General features: G+C 38.9%; 1 long non-coding RNA gene across 1 annotated transcript in view; it reads right to left on the bottom strand.

The window, feature by feature from the left end:
• LOC147615055 (uncharacterized) overlaps positions 1 to 10,645 on the bottom strand; it is a 64,792-nt gene extending 54,147 nt beyond the window's left edge. The window contains exons 1-3 of the long non-coding RNA XR_015263007.1: positions 7,692 to 10,645; positions 6,655 to 7,170; positions 122 to 205 (exon numbers count right to left, since the gene is read on the bottom strand). This is a non-coding gene — a long non-coding RNA (uncharacterized LOC147615055). Of the gene's footprint in view, positions 206 to 6,654; positions 7,171 to 7,691 lie in introns of the transcript that reaches the window.
• Positions 10,646 to 11,390: the final 745 nt, after the last annotated feature.

The raw sequence follows: 11,390 nt of genomic DNA on the forward strand, positions 1-11,390 counted from the left end.
AAAGTGTGTTGCCACACACTATGTTATTATCCTTGATGAACCGCTTCCACCCCACCCTTATGTGCCATCTGACGCTTGGTTTCTCACTTACACATCTCAAAGTCATAGGCCATTCTACCTTATCTCACGCTCGAATCAGCCCATGTAATGGCCCCTTTTGCAACCCCAACTCGCTCAATCCCCTGCTTGGTTTAGATCCAATGTCCTGCACAATGTTATTACAACAAGTAATTTTAGAAAATTAGGTACCATAACTTTCATGTAACCATTCACAGTAGCAACATTATGAGCTTCTTGGCGCAAGGGAGGCCCTATAGTATACCTAGCTAGGTGCAGGTGGAGGCAAAGATTGCACGTTGCAATCAGGTGTTGCAATCAGGTGAGGGGCCGACGACACTAGGACCAACCCCCAAGCACACACCGATTACTACAATGTCTCTCCACCCCACAAGAAGCTCATGATGTTGAATACTATCCGGCTCAAAAAGCAAAGGAAAGACAAAGGACAGGGAGTGAGGAGAGAATAAAAAGTAAACACATGGCATCACAAGTACCAAAAAATCCATGTGGCTCAATTTCTTTGTGAATTTGAAGGGTGTGAGTGGTGCAGAGGGTGCCATATCTGTGGGCGTACCTTTCTTCTCCTAATGCACTTACAGCTCTCACCAAGCCTCAACACATCTACAAGTTTCAATGTACGAGTTTCTTCAATGTTTCCTTAGCTTTGTCCCACAAATCCATACACACCATATGCATATTTATATATGTATAGTTGAGTTAGTGCATATTTATATAATAAGCATAGTTTCTTCAATGTTTCCTTAGCTTTCACTGGTACATTACATATATAAATATGTACTATGCTCCTCTTAATGCAAATAAGAGGAACCTATTAGCAAACCTCCTTATCGGCTTAGTCGAAAAGAAGTCATACAGGTGGAAAGGCAATTATTGAAGTTGTGGATTTATTAAACCCAGTTCTTTGCCATGGGCATCACCAATTCTATTGGTGAGAAAGAAGGATGGTTCCATGCTCATGTGCATATTGAGCTCTTAATTTAGTGACAATAAATAAGAAAAAGTATCCTTTACCAAGGGTCTCCTCTTAATGCAAATAAGAGGAACCTATTAGCAAACCTCCTTATCGGCTTAGTCAAAAAGAAGTCATAGAGGTGGAAAGGCAATTAGCTGACTATTTAAGTTGTGGATTTATTAAACCCAATTCTTTGCCATGGGCATCACCAATTCTATTGGTGAGAAAGAAGGATGGTTCCATGCTCATGTGCATATTGAGCTCTTAATTTAGTGACAGTAAATAAGAAAAAGTATCCTTTACCAAGGGTAGATGAAATATATACAATGATACATTACATATATAAATATGCAAATAAGTGCATTGATTCAAGTATGTATATTACATATAAAAATATGCAGTTAATATATATAGATTGTATAAATATACAACATGACTCAAATATACATGACATAGATAAATATGCATTTAAATATACATATGTAATTCAAATATGCAAATGATGTATACATTATATAAATATGCCAATATACATAGAAGAACCAAATATACTACTTATAAATATACAAATATGCAGTTAAATATACATATATAAATATGTATATATTATATATATAAATATGCAATTCAAATATACAATATGACCCAAATATACATGACATATATAAATATGCAAATAAGTGCATTGATTCAAATATATAAATATATACATTACATATATAAACATGCAAATATGTAAATTATTAACACTGTATATACATAAATTAAGCCAAAACACTGTAATCAGCTCATGAGCAATATACCAAGCATGTGAATGAAATCTAAAAACATGAGCAAACACAAATTTGAGAGCCAAAATGTATATCATCTTGAGACAAAAGTTTTGAGCTCAATGTAGTCCATTGCAATTTAGGGATGACCACCTTAGCATGTGAAATGCATGTGCCCAAGTAGGGCGCCCACCGTTGGTGGACGTTTGTGAATCCACCCTAATATTCTTATACGAAGGTGGCTCTTAGGCTGCCCGTGAACTCTTGGGTGAGTTCGGTGGACGTTTGTGAATCCACCCTAATATTCTTGGCACTTAGGCTGGTTTCTAGCCTGCGGGGGGAATCACTAAGGATGACCACCTTAGCATGTGAAATGCATTTGCCCAAGTTGTGCCCAAGTGAGGTGCCCACCGCCGCCGGTGGACGTTTGTGAATCCACCCTAATATTCTTATACGAAGGTGGCTCTTAGGCTGCCCGTGAACTCTCGGGCTAGTTCGGTGGACGTTTGTGAATCCACCCTAATATTCTTGGCTCTTAGGCTGGCTCCTTAGGCTGGTTTCTAGCCTGCGGGTGTGATGGGTTTCGGGTTTCTAGCCTGCGGGTGTGATGCGTTTCTAGCTTGCCTGCGTTCTTTGCATTAACTCCTTACACTCATTAGCTGAAATGGCCATCGTTAGAGAAAATAACGCAATGCACTTCGAGAAAATGCCATCGTTAGAGAACGCCATTGCTGCAGCAAGGAACAAAATGTCGACAGTGCCTGTTCGCAGGTATGTGCTTTTGCACAGCAAATCTCCTCGAGCTCTCTGTATAATCTCCTCGAGCTCTCTGTATAATCTCTCTATGCTCAATCTTGCACAGCAGACTGTGGTAGAGCTTGTGGCACTAATCTTTTTTTCTAGGATGACAAACAACTCAGAGGGTTGGATTGTAGTCCACAGAGTGCCAGCTGAGCAGATATATATCATCCAATGCTTTTGTACAAGGTGGAATTGTGCCATTAACCTTTGAAATTTTACTATTGTATTTTTGTAAGAACAAAGGCCATTTTTGTGAAAGTAAAAATGCCCCACACAATTGCAAGTGTGGTTTTTGTAGCAATTTTTGCTTGATTGTATCCTAAATAGCCACTTTTTTGAGACATGCTTTATCTACAATAGGGGATGCTTGTTTCATTCTAGAGGTCATGTTCACCTTTTTGAGATCAGCACAAATTAATCTCCCCGTTCTTTTTTTGCATAATCACACCCAATGTACATGCTCTCAAAAAGGAATCCAGAATCCACCAACAAATTTTGAAATTTCTCTTTGACTATTTTGGAATGTTTGAATTCATGGGATATGGCTTTTGCTTCACTAGTTGTGTTTGCATGTCAAACCTCTTGATGTGTGTGTGTTTGATTGCCGACCTGGTAGTACCCTTACACCTGGTGTGTGCTGCATCCTTGTACCTGGTGTGTATCACCTTGCGAGGAGTACGCGCTCTCCAATTGAAATGGAGGCAGATAATTGCAATATTAAAATGTGTGGGGTAGTTGATCATAGCCTCATCGTGCCACCAGAGAAGAAGCAGTACTTCACAATGTTCTAAAGCAATATTGGGTGTTCAGTGCCCCCTGGTAAAAAACCTCACCTTGTGAGGAGTATGCACTCTCTAGCTGAAATGGAGGTAGATAATTGCAATAGCAAAATGTGTGGGCAGCTGATCATAGCCTCATCATGCCACCAGAGAAGAAGCAATACTTCACAACGTTCTACATCCGAATGGAGGGCCATCACCTAGGGCCATCACCTACGCCAGCCCTTCATGTTGGTGGGTTTCTCACTCTCTCCCATGCATTCCATCTTCTGTATTTCTATGGGCTTTTCCATTTTATACAATTTCTCTATAGACCATGTGTGTATATCATCATGTGCCCACTTGTTTTTTTGCAACACTCAGAAAAACTCTTTCGTTTATGCAGCAAATTCCAAGAGGGTTCGAGTGTGGGGTCGAGATGAGGTGGAACGGCTTGTCAGCTTGAGCTGTGTAACTGAGAAACCAAGCGTCAGATGGCGCATAAATACGGGGTGGAAGCGGTTCATCAAGGATAATAACATAGCATGTAGGAACACGCTACGTTTTACCTTGATGCACCGTGCCAATGCTTTGAATAGTGCATCACCTTCCGACAACAACAACAATCCACTACAGCTTAGAGTTGAAGTCACCAGCAACAACACAACTCTGCCTGCTGCTCCCCGTAGTGCTAAATCTACTGAAAGCAATATTGGGTGTTCAGTGCTCCCTAGTAAAAAACCTCACCTTGCGAGGAGTACTCACTCTCCAGCTGAAATGGAGGTAGATAATTGCAATAGCAAAAATGTGTGGGGCAGCTGATCATAGCCTCATCATGCCACCAGAGAAGAAGTAGTACTTCATAACATTCTACATCCGAATGGAGGGCCATCACCTATGCCACAGCCCTTCATGTTGGTGGGTTTCTCACTCTCTCCCATGCATTCCATCTTCTGCATTTCTATGGGCTTTTCCATTTTATACAATTGCTCTACAGACCATTATATATATATATATATGTATGTATGTATGTATGTATGTATGTATGTATGTGTATATATATATATGTATGTATATATGTATGTATGTATGTATGTATGTATATGTATATGTATATATATATATACACACACACATAAGTATGATTAGTGTGAATATGTATACACATATACGTATACTTAGTGTGAATGTGGTGATAGCCAAAGTACACAAAAGAGAGAATTATGCAAATGATGAATTCAAAAATTTGCAGAGGTTATAGGTTGTAAAGGGTACTCCTCTTATTGTTCTTAAAACCATCACCCACAAAACAAGAACCCAGGAAGAGAACCATCAATCACCATTTAGTGCTAGAAAATCATACATCAACCAAAGTCTACAAATCTATGTAATGCAGTAAATGTATGTCCAATATATCTCTAAAGCATCCTTATGTAATCAAAGGCAAAGAGAACCTCTACTCTCTATCTTGAATACCTCAAGTACAAAAAAATCATTGAATGTTTTTTGGAAAAAAGCCAAGTTTGCAAATGCAAGCAACAAGCTGAAATCATTTGTAAATGTTTGCATGATAGATATATAGATACATAGATAGATAGGTACATAGATAGATAGGTATAGATAGATAGGTACATAGATAGATAGATATAGATAGATAGGTACATAGATAGATAGGTAAATAGGTAAATAGATAGATAGATAGATAGATAGATAGGTACATAGATAGATAGGTAAATAGGTAAATAGATAGATAGATAGGTAGATAGGTAGATAGGTACATAGATATATACGTAGATGGGTAAATAGATAGATAGATAGGTAGATAGGTACATAGATAGGTAGATTGGTAGATAGATAGGTAGATTGATAGATAGATAGGTACAAAGATAGGTAGATTGGTAGATAGATAGGTAGATTGATAGGTAGATAGGTACATAGACAGGTAGATTGGTAGATAGATATATATATATATATACATAGATAGATAGATACATAGATAGATTGGTAGATAGATATATATATATATATATACATAGATAGATAGATACATAGATAGATAGATATAGATAGATAGGTACATAGATAGATAGGTAGATAGGTAAAGAGAGATAGATAGGTAGATAGATAGATAGGTACATAGGTAGATAGATAGATAGGTAAATAGATAGATAGATAGGTAAATAGATAGATAGGTAGATAGGTAAATAAAGAGATAGATAGGTAGGTACATAGATAGGTAGATTGATAGGTAGATAGATAGATAGGTAAATAGATAGATAGATAGGTAAATAGATAGATAGGTAGATAGGTAGGTAAATAGATAGATAGATAGGTAAATAGATAGATAGGTAGATAGGTAAATAGAGAGATAGATAGGTAGGTACATAGATAGGTAGATTGATAGGTAGATAGGTAGATAGATACATAGATAGGTAGATATATAGATACATACATAGGTAGATAGGTACATAGATAAGTAGATTGATAGGTAGATAGGTACATAGATAGGTAGATTGATAGGTAGATAGATATATAGATACATAGATAGATAGATACATAGATAGATAGATATAGAAAGAAAGGTAGATAGATAGATAGGTACATAGATAGATAGGTAGATAGGTAAATAGATAGATAGATAGATAGATAGATAGATAGATAGATAGGTAGATAGATAGATATATAGTTAAATAGATGCATAGGTATACATAGATAGATAGGTAGACAGATAGATATATAGTTAAATAGATGCATAGGTATACATAGATAGATAGGTAGACAGATAGATATATAGTTAAATAGATGCATAGGTATACATAGATAGATAGGTAGACAGTTAGATATATAGATAGGTACATAGATAGATAGGTAGATAGATAGATAGATATATAGATATACATAGGGATAAATAGATGCATAGGTATACATAGATAGATAGGTAGATAGATAGATACATAGATAGATATATAGATAAGTAGATAGATTATAGATAATTAGTAGGTATTAATTATGTATCTAGAGAGATTCTCATATGGATACATCGTCAATGTCTACAATGATTCATCACCAACAAGTAGGTAGGTAGATACATAATAAGGTACATAGATAGATAGGTAAATAAATAGATAGGTAAATACATAATTAGGTACATAGATAGATAGGTAGATAAATAGATATATATATCAAGCCCTCCAAGGCCAAGATGGATTAAGGGTTGTTGTACAAAAAGTAGATAGATACATAATTAGGTACTAATAGATACATAGATAGACATTGATAGATAGATACATACTCATGAATAAGTGGTACAACTTGAGCTCATGGGTCTCCTCAAAATGTTCGCCGCTTCCAGCGTGTCAATGTCTTCATTTGGCTCCTAGCCTCTCTCTCTCTGATCTCTTCAAGGGCTCGTCGAGTATGGAGACGTCGGTAAGGCTCTCTGCACACCTTCCAAACAAGAGACCTCAGCTTATCAGTAGTGAAATCCATCCCCAAGAAATTGGTAAGAATATTCTTGCCTTGGACATCTTCAACTCTAAGATTGATCTTGCGAGAAGCATGATCCTCATCGTTCTGGAGATCAGTTAGGGAAACTTCAAATACTCGACCTTTTAAACCATCACCAGCAATCTTGGTACCCTGGGTTCTGGTCAGGAGGGTTTTGCCACTGGACCTGACACTGAAAATGGATGGGGCCTTGATATCATACCAATCCTTCTTTGAGAAGGGATCAACAACTTTCTTCTTGCCTTTAGAAATACGCTTATTCTTCCCAACGGCCATAGCTTCTTGCAGGCTGTAGAGAAGACTGAACGTAGGAGGCAAACTAAACGTAGGAGGCAAACAAGGGCTCTGTCACAAAAAGTCTCTCTCTCTCTCTCTCTCTCTCTCTCACACACACACACACACACACACACACACACACACACACACACACACATCTTAGAGGACACCCTCTGAGAGCACCCCGACCATTCGTGCTCGTGGACGGTTTGGGTACTCTCACAAGGCACCCCTCCCCATCTCTCTCTCTCTCTCTCTCTCTCTCTCTCTAGGCCATACTTTCCTGTGCTTTATAGATATATAGATAAGTAGATAGATTATAGATAATTAGTGGGTACTAATTATGTATGTAGATAGATAGGTAGGTAGATACATAATTAGGTACATAGATAGATAGATAGGTAGGTAGATACATAATTAGCTACATAGATAGATAGGTAGATAAATATATATATAGATCAAGCCCTCCAAGGCCAAGATGGATTAAGGGTTGTTGATAGATACATAATTAGGTACTAATAGATACATTGATAGATAGATACATACTCATGAATAAGTGGTACAACTCCAGCTCTTGGGCCTCCTCAAATGTTCGCGGCTTCCGGTGTGTCAATGTCTTCATTTGCCTCCTAGCCTCTCTCTCTGTGATCTCTTCAAGGGCTCATCCAGCATGGAGACGTCGGTAAAGCTATCTGCACACCTTCCGAACAAGAGAACTCAGCTTATCAATAGTGAAATCCATCCCCTAGACATTGGTCAGAATATTCTTGCCCTGGACATCTTCAGCTCTAAGATTGATCTTGCGAGGAGCATGATCCTCATCGTTCTCAAGATCAGTTAGGGACACTTCAAAAACTCGACCTTTTAAACCATCAGCAGCAATCTTGGTACCCTGGGTCCTGGTCACGAGGGTTTTTCCAATGGACCTGACACATTGAAAATGCATGGGCCTTGATATCATACCAATCCTTCTTTGAGAAGGGATCAACAAATTTCTTCTTGCCTTTAGAAATATGCTTATTCTTCCCAACGGCCATAACTTCTTGCGGGCTGTAGAGAAGACTGAACGTAGGAGGCAGACGAGGGCTCTGTCTCACGAAAACTCTCTCTCTCTCTCTCTCTCTCTCTCACACACACACACACACACACACACACCCACACAGATCTTAGAGGACACCCTTTGAGAGCACCCCGACCATCCGTGCTCGCGGACGGTTTGGGTGCTCTCACAAGGCACCCCTCCCCATCTCTCTCTCTCTCTCTAGGTCATACTCTCCTCTGCTTTAAAAATTAGCAATAGGAGGTACTTAGATAGATAGGTAGATAGGTAAATAGATAGATAGATAGGTAGATAGATAGATAGGTAGATAGATAGGTACATAGATAGATAGGTACATATATAGATAGGTAGATAGGTAAATAGATAGATAGGTAGGTAGGTACATAGATAGGTAGACCATATTCATTGAAGAGATCTACTTTCAAAAGCGGCCATCATGCATTCAAGAGATCTACATTCAAAAGTGGCGATTCGTTGAGGCGTCTATCTTTGCGCTATACTTAAATTTCTTTAACTTTTAGTCCTTCTTGTTTTTTTATATTATGCAAAAAATTTCTTGTTAAGTAAGCAGTGCTATAAAGTATGATGTTCACTAGTAAGAATTCTCTTTAGACACATTTTTAAACATATACTTTAATTTCACATACAAATCCATACACTATAATACAGTTCTATACAGCTGCTACACTTCCATTCACTTCCTGTAAACGCCGATATACTTCTATAAAGTTGCATACACTTCTATACACTTTCTAAAATTGATGTAAACTTCAATAAACTAGCACACATTTCTCTATACACTTCTTTTAAACTCACATACACTGCCATACACTTTCATGCCTTCACTTTCATTCGATACAACCATATAGGAATCTTATACATTTTCATAGAACCACATAAATTTGTCACATAAATTTTCATACAACCACATAAATTTTAATATATACTTTTATAGTCATCCAAACACTTCTATACACTTCTATACGTTTTTGTACACTTCTTTACACTATAGAATTACACACACTACTTCTATACATTTTCATACACTTCCAATTGACTTTCATACAATTGTATGCATTTTCTATACTCTTCTTATACACTTCGAGACATTTTCACACTACCATAGAGTTCTATAGATCTCCTATACAATCACCCACAGTTTCACACACTCTCATAAAACATTATACACTTCCAATCCTCTTATGTACACTTCCTTACAATTCTACACACTTCCACATAATTCTACACACTTTCTACGTACTCATATACAAATCCTATAAATATCTTATACACTTCCTTATACTTAATAAAGTTTTATACACTTCTCTACATAATTTATACACTTCCTAAATATTTCATACACTTTCTAATAATTTCATACACTTCCTATAGTATTACACATACTACTTTCGACTTCACATAGAAAATCACATAGAAATTCTATATATTTCCTATACAATACGACATATTTAGATAAAGATCATATACATTCTCATAAAAAAAAACTGTACAGTTCTAGACAATTCATATACTTTCGTTGATGCACTTATTATAGACTACCACACACTTGCCCACATTTCCACAAAGTGTATGGTACTCTCTTGGGTTTGTCCATACCTCATAAATTAAATTTTTTATTCATAATAATTCATAGGTCATAATTCATAGATCATAGATCATTTAAACTAGGAACTATGACATATGATTTATTATGAACTAGAACTTTCCCTCCAATTTGGACATGCCAATTTTACATGAATATGATATGTGTCAGGCTAAAATCCGAAAGGTGTTTTTGGTCAGTGTATATATGGTGCGTGTGGTGTGTGAATAAAATTTGCCCTGAATGCCCTGGCAAGTGTACAGGCCAAGTGGTTTGGTCGTGAGCTGGATTATGCACGTGTTGTTTTTCGGAGAAAATGCTGGTGATCTGGGAGTTTTAGTGCAACTGTATGGTGTGCTGATGGATACTTAATGCAGAGCACCGACTGGGCAATGGTTGTGTTTGGAGATGATAATAATGCTGACGAAGACGGGGGGCAGCTCTCGCTCTTATTTTGGAAAATTATGGCCGTGGCGTGATGATCCGAAGTGCAAGGAGAAGGGGCTCTTTTAGCATTTGTGGGTGGCCATCATTATGTGGTTGGAAGCTTTTTAAAAAAAAGAAAATAAGATATATAATCCACATGGCCACTTTGTAAAATGGCCACATGGAAGCTTGTGGAGCCACCAGCGCAACATCTCGAATGCTTTGGAAGCTGGCGAAGGTGGCTCACGTAGGATTGCAGAAAAGGCCGTCGGTGTGTTGTTCAAGAAGGGGGCTTCTTGAGGTCGCTGCTGAAGGGCCGACGTGAGAAAAGACCTCCCGTGTGGAGAAGTGTTGGTGCAGCCGCTCTGAAGGCAGTGGCTGGCAACGTGGGAAGTAAGAGTAGTCAGCGCAGAGTTGTGTTGGTGAGCTGCTACAGTGTGGCAGACAGGCTGACAATGTAGGAGAGTCGCCTGGGGCTCCCTCTGGCGCAGTGGTTTCGAAAGCAGAGGGTAGGCTGGTGGGCAGATGTGTGTGAAGTGTCGGCGTCAAAGTGCAAGGGCTAGAGCAGCCGCATGTCTTTAGAAAGGGAGCCGGGTGGGGAACGAAGATGCAGCTGCTGGCCTGGGCGACAAGAAGAGAGGCGATGGCTGGACATGTGGCGGGTGAGTCTGAGAAGCAGTTGCGGAAGGTGTAAAGAAAGCCGCTTTGGGCAGAGCCGGCTGTTGTTGGGAATTGTGAGGGATTGGAGGTGATCGAAGAGAAGGAAATGGCCGCCTGGTAATTGAAAGCTGGGGGCGCTTGTGTGCTGATGTGAAGGCTGGTGACTGTACAGAAGAGGCTGCAGGTCTCTTGGGTGATGGTCTAGTATGGGTTGGTGATTGGAGCAGAGAGAGGGCTGCTGTGAGGAAGGGATTGAGTGATGTGGCTTGGGCTAGATATCTGAGGATGCTGCGGTGAGCAGGGGTTCGTGGTGCTGAGGATTGTGTAGAGGCTCTGGTGGTTGGTGAAACTGCTGGTCTCGACATACAGAGAGTGGGAGCTGCTGAGTGAAGGTTAGCCGGTGTGGGCGCCTTCTGGAGAGAGTAGCTGGTCTTGTGTGGGCGATGATTGCAGGCAGTGCGTGGATGCTGACCAGAGAGGGAGCCTTGGGTTTTTG

The sequence above is a fragment of the Cibotium barometz genome, chromosome 41 (assembly GCF_041138505.1).
Source record: "Cibotium barometz isolate CiBa-2024 chromosome 41, ASM4113850v1, whole genome shotgun sequence".
NCBI lineage: Eukaryota > Viridiplantae > Streptophyta > Polypodiopsida > Cyatheales > Cibotiaceae > Cibotium > Cibotium barometz.